The 24,113-nt window shown below is 41.6% G+C and overlaps 1 long non-coding RNA gene across 1 annotated transcript in view; it reads left to right on the forward strand.

The window, feature by feature from the left end:
• The first annotated feature begins 9,421 nt into the window (after positions 1 to 9,421).
• The window catches only part of LOC129392667 (uncharacterized), a 65,091-nt gene continuing 50,399 nt past the window's right edge, over positions 9,422 to 24,113 (forward strand). Inside the window, exon 1 of the long non-coding RNA XR_008618955.1 lies at positions 9,422 to 9,483. This is a non-coding gene — a long non-coding RNA (uncharacterized lncRNA). The remainder of the gene's footprint in view (positions 9,484 to 24,113) is intronic.

Consider the following 24,113-nt stretch of genomic DNA (forward strand, 5'->3'; position numbering starts at 1 on the left):
ATTTAATTTTATAAGAAACAGCCAAACTGTTTTCCAAACTGGTTTTTCCATTTTCTGTTCCCGTTAGCAATACATGAGGATTCCAGTTGCTTCACAACATTTGTCAATCCTTGGTATTGTCAGTCTTACTCATTTTAGCCATTCTGTGGGTGCCAAGTGGCATTTCATTTTTCTTTTAATTTGCATTTCCCTCAGGACTAATGATGTTGAGCAGTTTTTCATGTGACCATTGGCCATTTGTAGATACATTTGTCATTTGATGTACCTGTTCAAGTCTTTTGCCCATCAAAACAAACTGATTGTTTATCTGTTTAGTATTGAGTTGTAGGAGTTTGTTGTGTATTTCAGATATAAGTCTTTTGTCTGATGTATGTGTTGCCGGTCTGTGGGTTGCTTATTCCTGCCGTGTCCCAATATCTGTAGACATTTTATCGCCACTCTCCAACATTTCTTGTTCCCATCAAATTGGTTTCCTCGTCAGCTTCCCAGAGTGCCATGCTCAGCTCTGAGTCCATGGCTCAACTCTGCCACTGGTTGGATGCCTGGCCACTGCCCCTTGCCCATCAGGCTCTCTCTCCCCACTGAGCAGCTGCTGTATATGGTGTTCACCACATTCATCTTTGCATGCCACCAGACATCTTGTTTACATCAGTGCTCTAAATCTGCAGGTTTTGTCTCACCACCTGGATGTCAGCTCCTTGAGGGCAGGGAATGTGTCTTATTTTTTCCTTACTGCATCTATAAGAGTGCAAGGCAAATATAGTTGGAGCCCTATATGTGCAAATAGTTCAGAGTGGAAATCCTCGATAAACAGGAGGCTTTGGAGAAGATCCTCTTTCAGCTTCTTAGCTGAATACATTAGGCTGTTTGCAGTTGCTTCCTGTTTTAGATGAGCTATTGAGTCAGTTTTGTACATTCGCACAATTTCTCTACCATTCATGATGTCTTTTTATTTTATAGTTTCAATTAGTTCATTAAGTATGTGGAGATTTGGAAGTACCAATTACCTTTTATGAGACATTATACCATTATTTTCTGGCTTTAGGGAATTGAACAAATTTCACAGTCTCAAAATCAGAGTTTCCAGAATGTCACTAAAATAAATTTGGGGGAAATAATGAGAAGAAAAAAACAACTGCTTATTCATCTTTTGGTTATTAATTTAAGGTGTCTAAGGGTCCTAGGTCAGGTTCTTAGAGGCCGTTTGACATCTAAATCAATTAACCAGATAGGAACACTTTGAGGAGGATGTTACTACTTTTTTTGAGAATGGGAAATCTAGGAGTAATTCAAAACTATCCCTTTCTTGGGAAATTTATAATTTACTTACTAGTCCATAATTTCCTTTCTCTCATCCATAGTAATTACAATAATAACAAAAGTATCTTATAAAGTAATATGTTTCTGTGGTTCCTTGGGTTTCTCCTCCTACGTGGCCATGCTGGAAATTCTGGGGTATCAGGGGTGATCCACTGGAAGAAAGAGTAAAAAGAATATCAGGAATTTTTCAACTATCCATTAATTTATTCAACAAAAATTGAATACATACCGTGACTAGAAGACAAAAGCTGAAGAAAGAGCATATTCATGCTGTGGATGATTGGGAGAATGGCCCTAAATTTTGGAGATAAGTTCATGGGGCGAAACTACAGTATTCTACAAGAGGTCTAAATGTCTCTTTATGCCCTCGCAGAAACAACTTGCCGCGATCAATAGAGAAGCGAAACAAGCACAGCATTTCCAATGTCTTTTTAAAATGATAAGGTATAAATTGGGTTTGTACGTGCTCAGGAATGCAGAAAGAAGATGCACCAATTTGCTTTTAATTTCCATGATTACAGGTTTACAGAAAGTAGACACTTTTCAAATATCCATAGGGAACTTTATCTATTTTAGGAGATACAGTAAATACACTAATGCATATTTTCCACCTGTTTCTCCAGATCTTTTCTCTGCTAGCACATGCTCCCTGTCTAGACAGCTGACCTATAGGAACAATGTCCAGGGCTTCCTTGTCCTCTGGCTTCCACTTGGGGTTGACCAACAGAGATGTCGGTAGGACACTGGAGGGAGCAGAAGAATAAGGTTTTTTTTTTTTTTTTTTTTTTTTTTGCGGTACGCGGGCCTCTCACTGTTGTGGCCTCTCCCATCACGGAGCACAGGCTCCGGACGCGCAGGCCCAGCGGCCACGGCTCACGGGCCCAGCCGCTCCGTGGCACGTGGTATCTTCCTGGACCGGGGCACGAACCTGCGTCCCCTGCATCGGCAGGTGGACTCTCAACCACTGCGCCACCAGGGAAGCCCAAATAAGGTCATTTTTTAAAGCCCTGGCTTCCTCCCTGTGAAGTCACGTCAGGCTGGCTGTGTCCCTGAATCAAAGGTCGTTTGCTCATATCAAGGTGGCTTCCCTTCCAGTTGCATGTACCTGCTTTCTTCACTCATCCTTTTGGCCTAGGTGTGTTAATAGCTCTGGTTATTAACCCCAGGTTACTGTGCTATTCCTGTGGTTCCCTTCCTCCTGGCCCAGGCCTTTGTAAACAGACCTTTTCCAAGTAAACCTACTCAAATTATCTTTTTTTAAAAAATTAAATTTTTTTACACAGCAGGTTCTTATTAGTTATCTATTTTATCCATATTAGTGTATATATGTCAACCCCAATCTCCCAATTCATCCCACCACCACTACCGCCCCCCCCCCGCCGTGGCTTTCCCCCCTTGGTGTCCATATGTTTGTTCTTTACATCTGTGTCTCTATTTCTGCCCTGCAAACCGGTTCATCTGTACCATTTTTCTAGATTCCATATATATGCATTAATATACGATATTTGTTTTTGTCTTTCTGACTTACTTCACTCTGTATGATAGTCTCTAGATCCATCCACATCTCTACAAATGACCCAATTTTGTTCCTTTTTATGACTGAATAATATTCCATTGTATATATGTACCACATCTTCTTTATCCATTCATCTGTTGATAGGCATTTAGGTTCAGTACAGCCATGAACATTGGGGTGCTTGTGTCTTTTTGAATTATGGTTTGCTCTGGGTTTATGTCCAGTAGTGGGATTGCTGGGTCATATGGTAATTCTATTTTTAGTTTTTTTAAGGAACCTCCATACTGTTCCCCATAGTGGCTGTATGAATTAACATTCCCACCAACAGTGCAAGAGGGTTCCCTTTTCTCCACATCCTCGCCAGCATTTACCGTTTGTAGATTTTTTGATGATGGCCATTCTGACTGGTGTGAGGTGATACCTCATTGTAGTTTTGATTTGCATTTCTCTAATGATTAGTGATGTTGAGCAGCTTTTCATGTGCCTCTTGGCCATCTGTATATCTTCTTTAGAGAAATGTCTGTGTATGTCTTCTGCCCATTTATGATTAGGTTGTTTGTTTTTTTAATATTGAGCTGCATGAGCTGTTTATATATTAATCCTTTGTCCGTTGATTCATTTGCAAATATTTTCTCCCATTCTGAGGTTTGTCTTTTGTCTTGTTTATAGTTTCCTTTGCTGTGCAAAAGCTTTTAAGTTTCATTAGGTCCCATTTGTTTATTTTTGTTTTTATTTCCATTATTCTAGGAGATGGGTCAAAAAGGATCTTGCTGTGATTTATGTCAAAGAGTGTTCTGGCATCTTTAGGATTCTCTATGTATAGTATCATGTCATCTGCAAACAGTGACAGCTTTACTTCTTCTCTTCCGATTTGTATTCCTTTTATTTCTTTTTCTTCTCTGATTGCCATGGCTAGGACTTCCAAAACTGTGTTGAATAATAGTGGCAAAATTGGACTTCTTTGGCTTGTTCCTGATCTTAGAGGAAATGCTTTCCGTTTTTCACCATTGAGAATGATGTTTGCTGTGGTTTTGTCATATATGGCCTTTATTATGTTGAGGTAGGTTCCCTCTATACCCACTTTCTGGAGAGTTTTTATCATAAATGGGTGTTGAATTTTGTCAAAAGCTCTTTCTGTATCTATTGAGGTGATCATATGGTTTTTCTTCTTCAATTTGTTAATATGGTGTATCACATTGATTGATTTCAGGTTGTCCATTTTATTTGCATAGAGTTGCTTGTGGTAATCTCTTATGATGCTTTGTATCTCTGTGGTGTTCATTGTAACTTCTCCTTTTTCATTTCTAATTTTATTGATTTGAGTACTCTCCCTCTTTTTTATCGATATGTATGTTCCTATTACCATTTTCTTAATTGTTTTGGGTTTGTTTTTGTAGGTCCTTTTCTTCTCTTGTGTTTCCCACTTAGAGAAGTTCCTTTAGCATTTGTTGTAGAGCTGGTTTAGTAGTGCTGAATTCTCTTAGCTTTTGCTTGTCTGTAAAGCTTTTGATTTCTCCGTTGAATCTAAATGAGATCCTTACCGGGTAGAGTAATCTTGGTTGTAGGTTCTTCCCTTTCATCTCTTTAAATATATTGTGCCACTCCATTCTGGCTTTTAGAGTTTCTGCTGAGAAATCAGCTGTTAACCTTATGGGAGTTCCCTTGTATGTTATTTGTCATTTTTCCCTTGTTGCTTTTAATAATTTTTCTTTGTCTTTAATTTTTGTCAATTTGATTACTATGTGTCTTGGCATGTTTCTCCTTGGGTTTATCCTGCCTGGGACTCTATTTATAAATTTGTGGGGTGTTTGTATAGATACAGATAAACTCATTGCAGTTAACTTCTGGCATCATTCATTTCCTTTGACCCAAGACACATAGTAATCAAATCAATTACAGGGAAAAAAATGTAAAAAACACAAACACATGGAGGCTAAACAATACGTTACTAAATAACCAAGAGATCACTCACTACCCTAAAATGGAAAGATTGGAGGAGAGACATGATGGTGGAGAATATTCCACACTGAGTTCTCAGATTTAAGGAATACCCAAGTCCTAAAAGAGTAATGAAATAAATCAGCCCAGATGCATCAAAATTAACATGTAAAGAATCAAAGACAAAAAGAACATCATATGCTGTACCTGAGAGGGAAGACTGATGACTTAGAGAGACGTGGCGCATGGATTGACAGCTGCTTCCTTGCAGCAACAAGAGGTGCCCAAAGACTGTCTTCAAGAGGTCGGGGGAGAACATGCATCATCCTGACCATCCGAGAGTTAAGGCAAATTGAGACATACTCAGATCTACAAAGGAAGAGAAACTCTACTGCCTCCAGGCCTCTACTGAAGGAAATAAAAAGGAAGGACTCAGCAATAGGGACATTACAAAATATTTTAAAATACGACCTATCAATGCTTGTGGGTGAGCTGAAGCAATTTACCTAGGGAGAAATTTGTAGCCTTAAATGCACAAATTAGAAAACAAGAAAAACTGGAAAAAATGTGTCCAAATCAAGAAAATGGACAAAGAAAAACAGAGTAAACCAAAGTAGAAGGGAAAATGTAATAAAGATAGAATCAGAAATTAATGAACTAGAAAACAAAGAAATAACAGGGATGTTTAGCAAAGTTCTCTGAAGTTTATACAGCAGTCAAATGATTATTATGCAGAATATCTGTCTATATAATCTAGGTATCTCTATGTTTGAGTGTATGTTATCTATCTCCTCCAGAAATCAATAAAAAAGCAAAAAATAATCTAAAAGAGCACACAGGTTATGAGCAGATATTTCAAATGAAAGGAAACATATGAAATGGTTAATAAACATGAAAAGATGCTCAGCTTCACTACTAATTAGGAAAATGACAATTTAAAAAAATGATATACCATTTCACATCCATAATGCTGTCAAAAATTAAATGAAAATCTGTCAGTGCAAGGAAGGACTTGGGGAAGCAGGACCTCAGATCCACTGAGGTAGGATTGTAAGTCAGTTCAATGACAATACAGGAAATCCTGGCAGCTCTCTGGTAATGCTGAAGTTGCACCCACCTGCGTTTCCACTTCCAGTGAATCATTCCTGTTCACTGCAACTTTGCTTTTGTTACAGCAGAAAAAGTTGAAACTTAAATGTCCATCTATAGAGTTATGGATAAGTTACTGTCTCTAATATAGTGGAATACTATACAATATTTAAGATAAATGACCTAGATCAGTATGTATTAATATGTGTTGACCTCAAAAACATACTGTTGAGATGCTAAGTGAAATAAGCCAGAACTAAAGGACAAATACCATATGATTCCACTTATATAAACTACCTAGAGCAGGCAAATTCATGGAGATAGAAAGTAGAATGGTGGTGGCCAGGGTCTGGGGGGAGGGAGAAATGGGGAATTATTATTTAGTTGGTACAGAATTTCTCTTTGGGATGACAAAAGAGTTCTGGAAACAGATATTGGTGACGGTCACACAACATTGTGAATGTGATTAATGTCACTGAATTGTACACTTAAAATTGTTAAAATGGTAAATCGCATGTATATTTACAACAAAGAATCTAAATATCCGTAATGTTGAATGAAGAAGACAATTTGTAGACAGATAGGTACATATATTATTTAAAGACTTGTAAAATTGTTTATGATACATGCATATGTGTTAAAAGTATAACAACACGAACAGACAACTTTAAGACAATGGTTTCCCCTGGAGAGGGAGGGTACAAAAGGAGGGACCTCAATGGTATCTGTGATGATTCTTAAAAATGTATAAGTTCTGGGCTTCCCTGGTGGCGCAGTGGTTGAGAGTCCGCCTGCCGATGCAGGGGACACGGGTTCGCGCCCCGGTCCGGGAAGATCCCACATGCCGCGGAGCGGCTGGGCCCGTGAGCCATGGCCGCTGAGCCTGCGCGTCCGGAGCCTGGGAACATAACAAAATGTTCGCCCTTAATTCTTAGTGGTGATACATGTTCATTTGAAATATTTACATTTTAAAAATGCCCCAAATCAGAGTTTTGGGGGAATGCTCTGATCATTTAGTTGACTATTTCCAAAATTTACACAACAGGATGGTGACAGGGAGGGAAAATGTCAGAGTCCAGGTACTACACGTCTCTCAAACACCTGCTCACATCTTTTTTACTCCAGAGAATTTAATTACTAGACATTTCCATGTATTGTAGTGGACCAGGTGCGACAAGAATGGTCCCCGTGCTTCAATAAATAAAGGTGAGCCAGTCTTGTGTGGAGGTCTTTCCACACAAGGTCCTCGAGTGAGGAAAATCATTTGGCGCCTTCTGGCTGGCTGAATTGTACATGGATTCTAGCGAACTGCAAATAACCATGAACAAAGAATATCTCAGTAACCAATATTTTTCTCTGCTGGTATCAAATGAAATTCATTTGGTATCAGCTGGAGTTTTTATAGTGCTAATGGAAGTCATTTTCAGTTATCACGTCAGTCCATAAGTATACAAAGGCAGCAATTGCACTGGTAATCTGGAGATCAGTCTGTATGTAGGGGGTATGCTTTAGACTGTTTCTGCAGCGTAAGCTTCTATCTTAAGAAATGTGGGGGGATCATAAATAGGAGGGAATGATGAAACAGAACATCCAGCAAGGGCTAAGGCTGGGCTTGGCAACATTTCCTAGCGTGAACATCTGAACTCCAAGAGGTGGTGATGTCCAGGAAGCGCTGGGCACGATGGGGGCCTGTGCATCCGAGAACTCATTCCGCCAGATTTAGCTTCCCTACTCATCCCAATGACAGCACTTTAAATACTGACAGCTCTGGCTTCTGTGCAGTCGCTGTTTCATCTCATTCCATGGGACAGGGGAACGGAGCTGGAACCATCAATTTCTGTTTTTTAATAAACTCATGTAATTTTGCCATACTCCCACCAGGTACAAGAATGACAGTGTAGCCCTGTAAGCAAAAATCTTCTCCCTGCAGGATTTTAATTATTTATATTCTTTCAGCAAACAGAAACCCCGTCCGTTGTGGTGATAGCGCGTGTGGAGAGTGGAGGATCAGAATTCAGCGCCGATGTTGTTAGCCCAGTGAAGGGCAATTTAATTTTCCCCCTCTGCACATGGACACGGTGAATGCCTGAGACCCTTGTACCAAAAAATCATAGCTGGTAGCATGGCGGAAAACTCGTTTTGCAGTAAGAATTCCAGAGCCTTAGGGATTTTTTCCCCCAAAGGTCAAAGGCAGGGTCATCTGACTCCAGTTATTACCATGGTAAGTGTCCAGCTCTTGGTAGAAGAGAGCACTGCTTTTCGAAGGAGTAAGCAAGAATCGTACACCTAAAAATGGCTAAAGTGGTAAGTTTTATGCTATACATATTTTACCACAATAAAAAATATGTAGGAAAAAATGAGTAAGCATGTAAACAAGGGTTGATAAATGTTGGTTAGGCATGAACACTGTGCCAGGTAGGGGGATGGTAAAGATTCCTTGAGGCAGGGATGCTGCCCTCATTCCTTCTTATACCTGCTTTCCCTTCCAGTCTCTTTCCTAGCTCTGAGCAGAGTGCCTGGCTAATCGTGGGCAGACAGATGTTTATTGAATGAAATAAAAGATACACTCGTGTTTTCAAAGAACAGGACAGAAAGGCACTATTTTACAAACAAAAAAAAAAGATCTAAGAGGAATTATTTGTCTACATGTATATATCCTGTGTTTGAGTGCATCCAGAAGGCACGGGCTGGGTCTTATGTTTGCATCCTCAGCCCTTAGCCCAGGGCATGGGTGTGCAGTGGGCGCCATTGGGACCCCACCTAGACCCCTTTACCAAGCCGGTATACCCATCTTCCACCTCCTGGGAGCCTTGGAGCTCACAGCTCACGCTGCCCTTGGCCAAATGAAAGCCACCCCCTAACCCCTTCAGATGGCCGCATTCTTGCCAGCTTTATTCTTCTATTCTATCCCACTATTCTCATTCTCCTGTGATTTATCGCCCAATGGTGGAGCTTCTTGGTAGAAGCTCAAGGCGTTTATAGAAGTGGTTTCAACTGGAATATGTTTTTCAAGGGGTATATGGCCATGGCAAATTTTCAGGGAATCAGTGTTTAGATTCTTAAATTCCATAGGTCCTTTCTTCTATAACTCATTCCTGGAGAACTTGCCTGAGTTCACGGTAGTCTTTCTTCCAGTTGATAAGCCAGAATCAGGCCCCTAACCCTTCCCAAATTTTATCCAAGGATTGAAAATGTGCAGACCTCTTGGGCTTCCAACAAAAGGAGGGAGGCCCTCTTTATATATTAATGAATGTCAATAAACCTGTAAGGATTCCTGTATTTCTCTATCACTAGGCTATTGAGGGTAAAATTTGGTGTTTTAGGCCAGGGTGGGATGTTCTGGTTCAGATATAGGAATAGTGAGACTTATGACAATTTTTGTTTAATGACTTCATTTCCTACATTCCTTTCCTTCTGCCAAAGAATGTAAGATTCTGTGAGAGCAAAAGCAAAGTGCACTTTAAGACATAATGAATGCTAAAAATGACCTTTTTCATGTATTTTACTGTAAGCAACTCTTTAGCTATTCTTAGGACTCATCCTTAGTCTGTTTTATTAGCTGGAAAGAAGAGAACTTTGAACAGCCTGACAGTAGGTTAGTTCTCCAGAACCTTTTAAATGTAAGTGGAATGCTTCTAGAACTACTGAAAATTTTAGAATACATTATATAAAACCCTTGGGCAAAACTTTTATGCCATTTCTTTTAGATTCAGGATGTGTTTCTCAATTAGATGATTAAAAATTATTTTATATCATATTATAAAATATTTATTCTAGGTATAGTCAGTCTTAATCTTACTTCATGCTATAAAATGTTTAATATTTTCAACTTGTTAACATAAAAATATATATGGTAGCTTCTGAATGGATTGATTTTAGCAGTATTGCATAAATAGGTGATTAATTTCCAATAAAAGTTTTCTTTTAATGATTATTATTTATTCAAATTTGAAATACATTTACATTTTTGATCTGTTTACTAATAGTAATTTTAATGATTACATTATATGGAAGAATTTTTAAAACTTAGGACATAATAATCATAGGAAATAAATTTTAAAAACATAATTTCTATGACATATTTCTGTTGAATAAAGAGTGATGATGTGATCAATAAAAGACTTCCAAGCATTAACCTTTTTTTTTGTGGTATGCGGGCCTCCCCCTGCCGCGGCCTCTCCCGCTGCGGAGCACAGGCCCCGGACGCGCAGGCCCAGCGGCCACGGCTCAACGGGCCCAGCCGCTCCGCGGCACGTGGGATCCTCCCAGACCGGGGCGCGAACCCGCGTCCCCTGCATCGGCAGGTGGACGCGCAACCACTGCGCCACCAGGGAAGCCCCCAAGCATTAAACTTTTTAACATTAGCGTTCAAATCTAACGGAAAAGTAATGGAAATATGAATAAAAGAAAGGAAGTATAAACATTTCTGAAAGTTTAGAAAGCTCATTTATATTCTGTTAAATTGATAATAGTAGTGTCAAGAGCTGTGAAGAGTCTGAGATATTACTTTCCCTGCAAGCTAACAAGTTAGCCTGCCACAGTTTCATTCATGGATGCTGGTAGGAGACAAAAGATTCCTGGGTCAGAGACAAAAGACTTCATTATTCAGGGTACAGCGGGCAGCATGTGCTTCATGTCTGGGCTGGCTCCTCGTGCCCGGCAAGGGTTATGGTGTGATGACTTTGGAATGTGTCTACTTGCCTAGGCTGAACTATGTCTCTCAGGATTCTCTTTCCCGTATGTTTCTAGTTAGGATGGGAAGCGACAGCTATTTTGTATTTCATGCACATTGTTCCTGATCTACTAATTCATCTTGTTGGTGTGAGGCAGCACCTGGGTCTGCAGGTATTCCACCTCCCCCCAGATCCTCTTTTAGCTTCTCTGACTCTTGGGCCAGGTTTGTTTGTTCACTTCTGTGATGAAGGGCCCTGGCTTCTGTAGGGTACCTTTGTCACCAGGGTCAGAAGCAACAAGAAGAAGCAACTGTTTCCTGACAGGTGGCTTTCAAACCATTATGCAACTTAGATTTCATCACATATATTTAAAAGGATGCCATAGCTTTAATTTTTAAATTTTAGCATTTACAATCTGCTAGAAGTCACACTCTTTACAACTATTTAAGCTTATAAAGAAAGAAGTATAAATGTCCATTTGAAAGTGTGCAAAGGGGATACATTATTTTTCCGAATAATTTTAAGGGTTATGTGAACAATCAAGTTTGCGTCTCTTGGCATGGAAGCTCTGCTCCCTTTCCCACATCCCTTGCCCTAAGCATCTCTTCCATCTGGCTGTTCCTGAGTTACATCTTTTGATAATAAACCAGTGACCTAGTAAGTTAAAAAAAAAGAAAAGTGATGTCACAGTAACAGGACCATGTAACAATTTTAAGAAGAGCAGGTAAGCCTGTGCCTAGAGAGTCTGCTACAGGCAACTGAATCAGATCAGACTGGACACTTTATCAACTTGGACAGTGAGAATCTCTCTCTTGGGAATTTGTATCGCGAGATGTGGGTTGGAAGGCCTGATGTGAGTTACACTTTTTGTGTGCCCACGGGCAAGTCATTTAATTTTTTTGACTATCTACATCTCTAAAATAGTGGAATTAACAGAGCTGTTATGAGAAGTAAACTAGGAAATATATGTAAAAATGCTCTGTAAAATAAAAAACACTATAGAATTTAATCTGTGATTCCTACTACCTTCTCCCCAAGGCCTCTGTTTTTGTGCATCCTATTTAGGATTGTGTTGGAATGTGGGTTTGTGCATTCAGCCCCTCTGTGTATTCACAGAAAAACATCTATGAACATTTATTGGAATGTAAGAGGTGCTGACGCCCAGCTGAGCGATCGGCATGTTGATCTGTGTGTAGTAAGTTCAGGGTGTGTGGTTCCTTTGGGTTCGTGTTTCCAAATCACTTTCTTAGTCTAAAATGTTTCTGCATCAGTGTCTGTGAGCAGGTACTCATTTTAAAGATTTTCTTTTCTTTGTTCTCTTTACCAGTTCACAAGAGAGTTTCCCTTAGATTTGACGTGTGAGCCTGAAAGGCAGCCAGACACTTAGGTTCATTACTCTGTCGAGTGGCTGTACCTTATGGCCTCCGGCGTGAGGGAGCGTGACACCAGCTACACTGCCTCAAACACCAGGTCTCGGCTCCTGGGGTTCAAACCTAGAGACCTTTCAGGCAGGTACCGCGAGTGATTTTAATACTGGAGGATAAACTGTGCAGGGAGAACATTTTCCTCTTGCCTGTTTCCTGGAGAACTAAGGAAAGAAAGGTGGCTTCTAAGGTTTCCAGAACCCAAGACTCTTTCTTGAATTTATAAGAAAGCAAAATGTTGGTTATTGCAGCTTGTAGGATGTGGATACAAGTTGAAATTCTGGTAAGGCAAGCTTCCAAGTTGCGTAGACATCTGTATTAGTTTCCTAGGGCCGTCCTAACAAAATACCACAAACTGGGTGGCTTAAAACAACAGAAATTTACTCTCTCACAGTTCTGGAGGCCAGATGTCTGAAATCAAGGTGCCGACAGGCTTGGTTTCTAGTGGCAGCTCTGAGGGAGAATCTGTGCTGTGCTTCTCTCCCAGCTCTGGTGGTGGCTGGCAGTCCCTGGCGTTCCTCGGCTTGCAGATTCCTCGTTCAAAGCTCTCCTCCATCCTCACATGGCCTTCTCCCTGGATGTCTCTTTGTCCAAATTTCCTTCTTCTTACAAAGACACCAGTCATATTGGATTAAGAGCCCACATTACTCCAGCACGATGTTATCTTAATTTAACTAATTACACTGTAATGACCCTATTTCCAAATAGGGCCACATTCTGAGACTCCAGAGGTTAGGACTCCTACATTCTGTATCATCTGGGGAGGACACAATTCAATCCACAAGAATATCTAAGTGCTGAATGTTTGTCCAGGTGATCTCCCACCTGAAAGCCCCCCAAACAGCCTAAGGTCCAAAGTCAAGTGTTACTATTTCCAACACAAAACCTTTATATTTTGAAGTGCTTTCATTTTTGTGATTCTTTTATTGGAAAAAGTTAGGAAAGGATTTCTCAGTAAAGATTTAATAATAGGCATTCAATTTGGTCATGGTTTTTACATTCAGCACTGATCTTGTAATACAAGAGTTTTTTTTAATGGAAAGATTTGGGGATTTAAAGCTCAAAGATTATAGCCTGAGGAGATATGATTGTCTCCTGTTAATTCCTTTAAGTTAGTGAGAAATCTCCTATAAGACCTTAATTAGACCTTCTATGATTCATTTTATTTTTTTCCTCTATAGATGATCTCTTAAAAGCAGTTTGGGTTATGCTTCTGCGAGCACCAGGATTTTTGGATCTCACACTTAAAGCTGTGACTGTTGATCTCAAAGATATTTTATTTTCAAGACACATGGTCATTGAGCTTTTATATCTGGAGATTGAATTTCTGGTAGAAACAATTTAAAGAAATGTTCTTTGTGGGTTTTTGCTGGTTTTTAGCAGGGAATAGATGAACATTAACATAACCATTTGGCTGTAATTATAGATACATCAGATGTGATGCAGTTTTAATTATACAAGGCCAACTGAAAATGTAAAACATGAATATGCGATTTTAATTAAGATACATGCATAATTACAAGGGTACTTCTCACAGGGAAAAGCATAGGAAAGTTCATTTTCGCTCCTCTTTCCCCCTCTTCCTTTAAATGCTATTCTTGTGCATTAAATCCCCTAATATCCTCGGAAATGTTCTGCTCTAGTTTTCCTTTATTGCTGATAGACATTAGGAGTTAAAACCCAAATCCAACTAAAAGCCACTGTGAGAGCCTGGCTGAAAGCTTCATTGTGTTTTTAGGAGAATGGCAAAATGGTCCACACTGTTTCATTTGTACCATCAGCAAGCAAAATCTCAACAAAAGCAGATTTCTGACCCATCAGCTGCTTATTGAAGGTATTTAATAAATACATAGGGCTTCCCTGGTGGCGCAGTGGTTGGGAGTCCGCCTGCCGATGCGGGGGACATGGTTTCGTGCCCCGGTCTGGGAGGATCCCACGTGCCGCGGAGTGGCTGGGCCCGTGAGCCGTGGCGGCTGAGCCTGCGCGTCCGGAGCCTGTGCTCCGCAGCGGGAGAGGCCACGGCAGTGAGAGGCCCGCGTACCGCAAAAAAAAAAAACACAACAAAAAACATATAAGTAGAAGGAACTATATTACGCTGTAAATTTGAAAGAGTTTTGTACTTGGTTTAAAGATTGAAGGCTGCCCTTAACATTTATCTCCATACTTGTTTACGTGACTCTTCATATTTACATCCTCAAATAAATGCATAAACTTTGCAGATAGATAGTGAAGAAAACTAAGACCATAAATACTCATATACTGATAATACTTCAGTTAGAGTCACTTTATTCCCTTTGAATTCAGTATGATTATATATCTGTTTACTTTGTTTTTATTTATTTTTTAATTTTTAAATAAATTTATTTATTTTTGGCTGCGTTGGGTCTTCGTTGCTGCGCGCGGGCTTTCTCTAGTTGCGGCGAGCAGGGGTACTCTGTTGTGGTGTGTGGGCTTCTCATTGCGGTGGCTTCTCTTGTTGGCAGAGCGTGGGCTCTAGGCATGCGGGCTTCAGTAGTTGCAGCACGCGGGCTCAGTAGTTGTGGCACATGGCCCTAGAGCGTGGGCTTCAGTAGTTGTGGCACGTGGGCTCAGTAGTTGTGGCGCGCAGGCTTAGCTGCTCCGCGGCATGTGGGATCTTCCTGGACCAGGGATTGAACCCGTGTCCCCTGCATTGGCAGGCAGATTCTTAACCACTACGCCACCAGGGAAGTCCCTACTTTGTTTTTAAATAACATGAAAGGTGTAAGTTTCTCATTATCAGATGTAACTACCAATTACCTGGTTAACCTTTAACAAATATATTAAAACCTACAAACCAATGGAACGATGCCTCCTTCAGTGTTCTTCTTGGAAACAAAGGCCAATAGTGATGCCATTTCTCACATCAGGGAGACCCATGATTTGGTCCATGAATCTAGTAGGTCTTTCTGGAGCAGTTCAGAGCTTCTTTCTATTCTTTCTTCTCCCAGGCTGATCCCAGAGCTCCTTTTTACCTGCAGTGTTAACATAATACCAAGTGCAATCATTGCCTGGGCTTTATCGCATTTACATCTGATTTCCATACATTACAGCAATAATTATGCAGATCATTAAATATTAGTCAGTGTTGGGGTAAGATTTATTTATTGCTACACAAAATTCTATTCCCATATGATCAGTTCATATATTTTGTTGCTCAAGCAAAAACTGTGTTCTACTGAAAAAAACAAATTAAGGGGGCGCACTTTCATCAGTCTGGTTAAAACCCGATTTGGGATTATTCATGAAATTGCCTAGCAACAGACCGCTTTCATTTTACAATACTGGGTGCAATTTGACTACTCAATGCACAATGAGAAGAAAATTTTCATTTGTCTGCTTAAAGATTTTCCATTGTTGCTGCAAATGTTTAAGTGGATTTCTCGAAAACACGTCGGAATTAAAAAGAACAGCCTCCTTTGAATTAGTGCCTTTTTATCTTTTGAAGCCTTTTGGCTAGTGGGGAGGCCTTGTTATTCAACACCATTTTAGCCAATAACACAATGATCGTTGTGAAGATTATTTACCAAAACATTTATTAAAAGCTTTTTCCTGGATTGCGGAGCTCTGTTGCTGTGGCGAGCAACTGGTTCGTTACAGAGTGCCTTAACAATACAAAATTTTTTTGCAAACTTCCTTGTTGCTTTCCCAAGAGTTTCGGGAGTCATTCCGATGAGCAATGAGCAGGTCAGAATTGAGGCGAGTGAAAAGTGGTTTGTAGTTTAAGTACTGCCAAACTAGACTTCCCAGCATTACCACTCTACTTAATTACAAGCCACTAAGATGATTATCCTTTGTCAGTTTGCCGTACAGAAGTTCCCAGGTGTCTGATTATGGGTGTGCATTGGCTCAGAGAAGGTGAAAGGCAGAACTACGGCAGCGCCCACAGAGTGGACCGGCTTTTTGGTTGTATGAGAAACCTGCTTTGCCACTGAATGCTTCGGCTCAGAGATGTCCCTATACACCTGCTCTGAGAGCTGATGTGAGATCCCGAGAGATACAACTTTTTTTTTTTTTTTTTTTTTGCGGTACGCGGGCCTCTCCCGTTGCGGAGCGCAGGCTCCGGATGCGCAGGCTCAGCCGCCACGGCTCACGGGCCCAGCCGCTCCGCGGCACGTGGGATCCTCCCGGACCGGGGCACGAACCCGTGTCCCCTGCATCGGCAGGTGGACTCTCAACCACTGCGCCACCAGGGAAGCCCGAGATACAACTTTTTAACCCACTTGTAACCTGTGCTTGTTTGAGTGGTACAGATGGGGAATGAGAGCTCTGTTTAATCAACCTTCTTCGTTCACCGAATATTACTGAAATGCAAATCTTGTCTTACTACTTCTCAATCACCAGTTTTCAAACAACTAGAAAAATACACGTCATATTAAAACAAAGTGAACATAGTAAGGATCTGATCTCAAATATCACCTCTGGAAAAAGCCTTTCCTGACTTTCCTATGTAAAGTCTCGTTCCACCCCGATTATAATCATGCTCTGTTCCTAGACCAGGCCAATAATATGGTGAAGTGTATGTGGGGAAGAAAAGGTGGAATTTTGAGCCTTGGATGTTGTTGAATCCTGACCTTACCACTTTGTTCACTTCTTTAGCTTAATAATTTCCTGAGAACAGCTCAGGACCACGTGACAAGGCACAAAGACACGAAAAGGCAGAGCAACAGTTTTGTTGTCACCGGGTGATTTCTGTGAACTTCATGCATCAGCGGCTTATCCATTCAATAATAAGATGATTTTTTCTTTTTTCTATGACAGCCTCTCCGATTTTGCCTTTCAATCACAAATGCTTTCTATTTAAGAACCACTTTTTGGTCGTGAGTATACATTTTTCTCCTGGACTTTTGATAAGTTTTAAAAATATAACCTTTTGACTTCTTACGGGATTTTTGTTATTGTTTACTTTTCTCAACTATGCACTTGACATTACTTCCTTAACCAATGCTATTATTTTATATTAGTGCCTTTTCACAAAATTGAATAATCAAATGGTTTTTCTCCCGGTGGTCATGTCCCTCCAGATAGTATCATGTTAAGTTTGATCCTATTCTGAGAAAATATTACAGATTTATCTCAGATATTCTCTGTGTCATTTTTTATTGCTCAGGACCTAGCCTAATTTATTTCTTTTGCTCTGGTATACTAAAATGACTTATTCTACGAAATGGTAACTTATCTCATCAAAAAACGCCAAACTTTTGTATTTGGTCCTGGTGAATTTTTTTTTCACTATGTAGAAATCTAAAATGCTCCTTACCGCTAAATAGTCTAATTCTGCCTCTTCCTCAGTTTAAGTAAACATTTCCTTCTAGTCTCGTTGCTGGTTAGGTGGTCTGTGTCTGAGGTTACTGATTTGTGGGCCGTGAATTCCACTGGGTCAGTGGTTTCCTTACTGAGTCCACATACCCACTAAACACTGTCTGTAAGCTGGATAAAAAATGTCTTGGGTATGTATGGTTGAGTATTTTTCAAATGAAAGTAGACACTTAAAATTAATAAAATTCAATCTTTTGAAAACATTGACACATTTATAGAGGTTTTTTTAAAAAATGTATTTTCTCAATAAAAAGGTTATAAAAATATAAATACTATCTTACCTAAGAAAAGTTTTGCTGTTAAAAGGGTCCTCATTTTCAACCTAAGGAACTCCATGTTACTTCCCTCTTCTAGTAAGATTTTTGCCCTATTATATGTTGTTGCCCCTACATATAATGCTACATATAATACTGATCCTACACTTTCTCCTGTTCCTCTCTTGCCTTTAGAATTTGTACTCAGCAGTGTACCAAATGGCTTTAAAAAGTATGGTACCCATTTACTTTAATAATATTTACTCATCTATTTTTCATACATTGAAAGTATGTATAGAGCTCACACTGAGTGGTTCTCATCCCTGACTGTATAAAGAATCACCTGCAGGGCTTGAAAGACTACAGACCAGTTCCTCCCACGCCCCCCATCCACTGGATGAGCATCTCCTGGGAGGAGAGGGTTGTTGGGCACCTCTGTTTTTAAAGAGTTCCCTAGGAGTCTCCAAGGCATAGCAAGTGGGAGAAACAAGAGCCAGCTGTGGACCAGGCATCATGCTCGGCACCCAGCCTCACAGGAGGGAAAAAATTAGACTTGGGAATCATCTCCTCTACTACCAATCTGGTCTCAGGGGACTCTCACGCCAACTTCTCTGTGAGACCACTCAGCTTGTCACCAGTTGCATTGTATTTTGAGACCCTGCACTCATTACATAGAAATGGTTTACTTAATTAGAAAATGCCAGACATAAGTGTTTGATTCTTGGCCTTCAAAGCTCAGATACCAGACTGTCTGGCTGTAAACTGCATGCCTGGCAAAGTGAGTGCACAGTGCCTGGCACGTGGACACTAATCGATAAATGCTTGTGTTGAATTAACCAGCAAGGAAAAGAGCAGTACTTGTAAAGGAATTGTTTGCCAACTTCAGAGTTTAGTTATGAGTAGTGGAGAAAAAGTGCCCAGAGGCAAAATTCCTGATTCACAGAAAACAGTCACTTCCAAGCAAGGCTGTTCCTAATTACATCTCCCAAGTCTATTAAACGTCAAACACATTATAGTCCTTACTGCCAAATATTACAAATCATTCTTAATTCTGAGAAGAATAAATTAAGCTTGGGCTTCTTCCTATGGAAGCGCTTAGCAGTTCTTTCTATTTTTTTTTTTTTTTTTTGTGGTTCGCGGGCCTCTCACTGCTGTGGCCTCTCCGTTGCGGAGCACAGGCTCCGGACGCGCAGGCTCAGCGGCCCATGGCTCACGGGCCCAGCCGCTCCGCGGCATGTGGGATCTTCCCGGACCGGGGCACGAACCCGCGTCCCCTGCATCGGCAGGCGGACTCTCAACCCCTGCGCCACCAGGGAAGCCCAGTTCTTTCTTTTTTTGTGGAGGGGGGCATTGTTGTTATTGGTTCTACTTCTGGTTTTTTCTTTCTTTTCTTTTGGCAAGGCAAAGACAACTTTAATTCGGCTGCTCACTTGCGAGATGACTTTGGGAGTTCTGGAAACGTTTTGTACCCCGTAGTTGCTCGTCTGTAAGATAGAAATAACAACATCCACCACCTCCTGTTTTAGGACAATGAATGACATATAAAAACACATTTAACATGATACGAAGGGACTCCTAAATAAGTGTAAATTGTGTCTAAGTGTCCTCCAACATTCTCATTGTAAAGATGAGGAAAATGAGACACAGGTTGTCTCACCAACATGCTCAAGGTCTTCAGTTACCTAAGAATGGACACATGGTTGGAACGTGGTGGCCGAGACAGAGTCTGTGGGGCGGGGTGTACCTCGATTATAGAAAACATCTCTATTGATAGGAAGGTAGCACGGGTGGGACTCTGTATCAAGCATGCATAAGTCTATAACAAAATTACTAAGGATAGAAGTGAGGGTTCTGATGAAAATAAATTATAAAGAGAGTGTACGAGGTAAGAGGCACATTGAGACTCTGGCTGCGAGGAAGGTAAGTGGGGCCAGGAGGAATGGTGTGCCGGCTGTTCCGGAACTGTGCTGCACACAAACCGCTCCAAAACTCCAGGCTTAACATAGAGTTTGCTGCTCATGCGTCTGGGATGGTTGCCCAGCTGTCAGCTGGTCTGGAATGAGTTCAGCTGGGATGACTGGGCTGGCTCCAGTCTGCTCCTACATCTCTTAACCTGCCATCAGACTGGCCCAGGCCTCTTCTCATGAGGATGGCACAGGGCAAGAGTGAGCAAGCACCAAGGCGTGAGTGCTTTCCAGGACTTCACTTGCAATATACCTGCCAATACCCATTGGCCAAAGCAAGCCGCAAGGCCAGATGTGCCTCGGGAATGGGGAGTGTTCCTTGATTACACCTAGATTCTGCTTTCTGTGGGTGGTTCCCCAATGCCTTGTTCTCTACTATGCTTATCTCTGGCCTCTGAGATGTCCTTAGTTTTACTCTTTGATCACTGCTGGAGAGGGAGTGGAAGATGTACCCTTTTTAAAAAAAATATTTATTTATTTATTTGGCTGCGTGGGGGTCTTAGTTGCAGCACGTGGGATCTTTAGTTGTGGCATGCGCACTCTTAGTTGCAGCATGTGGGATCTAGTTCCCTGACCAGGGATCGAACCGGGGCCCCCTGCATTGGGAGCATGGAGTCTTAGCCACTGGACCACCAGGGGAGTCCCTGGAAGAGGTACCCTTTGAACAATGTTCTCAGCCTGCTTCTTGTAGAAAGTTGGGTATGCAGAAGCCTTTTTAAATTTTTTTTTTTCATTTTAAACACTCTTGGTTCCTTTTAGTTCAGGTACTCCATGTGTCAAAAACCAAAGCCCACAATCTTTAGAAACATGCTTCTCTGTCTCTATTTAATCCCTGATGTTTCCTGCTTCTTATATTGCTGTGGGATGATGTCCTTAAGAATCTTGAAAGCCCTTTTGTTGAACTTAGTGGGTCTACAAGGCATCTCCTTAATGCTCCAAGAAGTCTTAACAAAGGGTCTCATGGGTACACCCATAATTTGGTCTGTACCCATGGCCATGTCTTAACTTGAGAATATTTTATTGGCTTAAAAGGCTGGAGATGAAAAACAGTTTTAGTTTCCAAATTAGCAGAGAATGGCATCTCTATATTCTGAATTCAACCTGCAAGTTGTCCAGTTATTTTCTGAGTTCATCTTTTTCTTGTAATACTTTGTTATACCCAGCTAGCTAGAGCCAACTGACGCTTTCAATATTCTGCCTTGAAATTTCATTGCCAAAGTCCAGAGTTTCATCAGGAACATTTTCTATCTTCCGTTTTACAGTTTGCCACTATGATAGCATGAGTCACCAATTTTCCCATCCTTTTATAACAGTTTTCTTGCCATTTTTTCCAGGTTCCTACAAGAGTTTCATTTCCATTTTTCTAGGCTAAACCTACCACCTGGTCACAAAGCCAGTGCCACATACTTTAGGTTTTTGTTATAGCAACACCTCACTCTGTGTACCAACTTCTGAATCAGTTATTTATTGCCATAGTAGTGCTACCTATCCAGCAGCTCCAAACTTTATGGCTTAAAATAAAGTGTTTATTACCCATGCTACTGTTTTGGGGTGAGCTTGTATATTTGGAGGTTGATTGGCTGTTAGTTGTTCTAGGACAGCCTTGGCTGATCACTGGAGCAACTTAGCCCTGATCCATACGCCTCTCGCCCTCCAGCAGGCTAGCCTGGTTGTGTTCGCACGGGCATGGCTGTGTCCAAGAGCAAGCGAACACCAATGTGCAAGTGCTTTTCAGGATTCTGTGCTACACTGGCTAACAACCATTGGCCAAAGTCAGTTACATGGCCAGTCCAGGGGTAAGGAATTACATACCCTGTGCACTAAAAGGTGAGGATAGTGGGACAGGTAAAGAACAAGGCCATTAGAGTAATTGGTGCATGGATGGAAAGTGAGGAAGGACGTTACCTCTAATGCTGGCCCATGAAGGACAGTTGGGTGCTCCCAAGACGCAGTGCTCAACTGGGAGTCAAGTACAACTTTCCAAATCAGAAGCAATTGTCAACTTTTGATATCAGAAGAGATGGTGGGGTTCCAGTTCAGCGGCAGGGCACCCGACCATAAAGGAGATAGGCCAGACAGCAAAATGAAAGGTTGGGTGTGTGATATTATGATTTTGGATAATTTGTCATCTCATAGAAAAGAGCTCATCCAGTAGGTAGGGGATATTGGGAGCAGAATCCAGTCCTCTAGAGAAAGACTGAAGGAAAACTAGTAGGGTTAGGCCCTAGTCATACTAGTTGAGATTGAAGGTTAGGTTCTATCCTACGGTGGGTAAAAACTAGAGTACAAGGCAGGGAAATAAATGGACTCTTGAAATGGGGATGCAAGAGGGCAGGGTCTGTCACAGCTGAGAGGCTCACCCTTGGTGTGCAGGCCCCGGGTGTACCATGATAATCGGGTAGAGACTCCCAGTTTATTGCTGAACTAAATCAAGATCTTTTTCAGTAACTGGAGTGAGCTGGGCCCTAGATCCTTTACATTTATGAACCATGGGCACAGACTCCATTTCCTTTGATGCTCCCACCCTGCAAGGTGGGAAGAGCAAGTAACGTTCTCTCATGTTTGCATGGGAGGAAACTGGGGCTCAGAAGTGAGTTGCTCAAGGTTCCTGAGCTGACAGGTGATGAAGCTGGATTCAGAATCTGCACTGATGCAGAACACTTAGTGAGGAGTGCTGTTACTCTGGAGTGATGTTGCCGAAGAAGAGTCTTCTGGAAGAAGGACACAGAATTCTTTCCTCGTGTGGATTGTAGAAATGACACGGAGGAGGAAAAGTATAACTGATGGAGTCTTCCGTTTCCCAGTCACCTCTGAGGGTTCATTCTAGTAGAAGCAGAGAATCTGGCACATTCTTGTTTTGCCTTGCTTAGGAAATAGAGGAATCAGGGATGGGGGGATTGCTCTGCTGGTTTGTCTCATTATCAAAGAATGCGTTCAGGATGTGGACACGATGGGGACCTGTGTAAACAGTGTTAGGTCTGAAACTGAGAGGCGTGTGAGATTTCACCCTGCTTTACAACTTAATAGGTTAGTCTGAAACAATTATGTATATTCTTACGGGAAGCAAACATGAGGTCTCTGGACCAGACTGTTTATGACTCACAAAGTGTTGTAGACGGATTCCCAACCCCAATACCTACAGAGCTGCACGGTAAGTTATCTAAGATGTTGTAGTTAAACCATTACAGGCCAAAGAAAGGTGCTCTTCTTTCTGAGCGTGGCCAAGGTGATGCCGTTAGTAGGTGGGTAGGTGGGATTAGGGGCTGGGAGGGAGACAGTTGGGAAGTGGGGAAGGAAGGATCAGCTGGGAGCCACGGGTCCTGGCTGCGTTCTCTGGCCTCTGACAGCCTTCTAAGCCCCCACTTTGGTGGTGGCAGTGTCTGCCAGGATCAGCAGGCACCCTTTGTCAGTGACCTAGACCCTCTCCTGGCCTCAGAGTCACAGAGGTTGAGGGAGCGGGTTTAGCAGGAGCTAGAGTTGCTTCAGGCCAGCGAGGTAAGCAGGCAGGTCAACGGCAATGTCAGGGGCTGTGACAGAGCTTCCTTCCATCCCTGCTCTGTGACCTTCAAATCCTGAACAGTAGCATTTCTGCGACTTCACTTCCATCTTCCTAATCTCCAGCAAAATGTCTCTTTCCCTCCCCCAAGAGTCTCAAACACACACACACACACACACACACACACACACACACACACACACACACACAGTAGCAAATGAATTCTGGGAGGTGTAGTTTCAGCTTAGTTAAGGTGACAGTCCTATAACCCCTACACCCAAATCTTCAACAGACTTGGGAGATTCCTCTGATTACTCCCTTCACGGAGGTCTTTCATATGGGCGTTCAAACTGCTCCTAAATCTTTTAGCCTTCTCTTCTCTGCAATAAGCCACCCGAAGACCTCTGTCTTTTCCTTCTATTTTTGCTATTCTTGAACCATACTCCTTCCCTTATTTGTGTTCCCTGAGACTCCCCATCACCCTGTAGCAGATGTGGTTGACTGCCAGGCAGTACCCTGGCAAAGGTCCAGTCGTTCTCGGCTTTTGGGAACGAGGGCCTCATGGTTCCCACACGTCATCCTACTCTGCCCTATAATTGTTAAGCTGTGTTTATGCTGAGCTAGGTGCGTGTTGTGGTTCTGCAGTCAACTGCTCCTCATGAGGAAGCCTGTCTTCAATATATATTTACTAAACCAGGTGACTGCGTCCCCTGATTTCGAGTAGGTCAAAGTATTTTTCCTAACAAAGAAGAGCAGTATGCTTTGGCACAGCTGCTTGGTATTTTTCCTGGAATGCTAGAACGAAGCAGACATTCATTTGGTTTTTGCCAGTCTCTCTTTGTCTAAATTGTCCTATTTGGCTTGGCCTGTTGGCTTTAGTCTATTAGAATGGCGATGTAGGAAACTGTTCCTCTTGGTTTATGAGCTTGAACCCAAGTTCATCAACGTGTGCCTTAGCAGGACAGAAATTTACATAAATATTTCTGGGCCATCAGATCTCTGTGAAGAGCATTTACATGTTCCAGATGTAGGGTATGCATGTGCAAATCCCACGTAGAGATCACAGCTCACTAACTTGTGGATGGCCCCCCAGAGAAAAGAA

Source organism: Physeter macrocephalus, chromosome 13 (genome assembly GCF_002837175.3).
Source record: "Physeter macrocephalus isolate SW-GA chromosome 13, ASM283717v5, whole genome shotgun sequence".
NCBI classification, from domain to species: Eukaryota; Metazoa; Chordata; class Mammalia; order Artiodactyla; family Physeteridae; genus Physeter; species Physeter macrocephalus.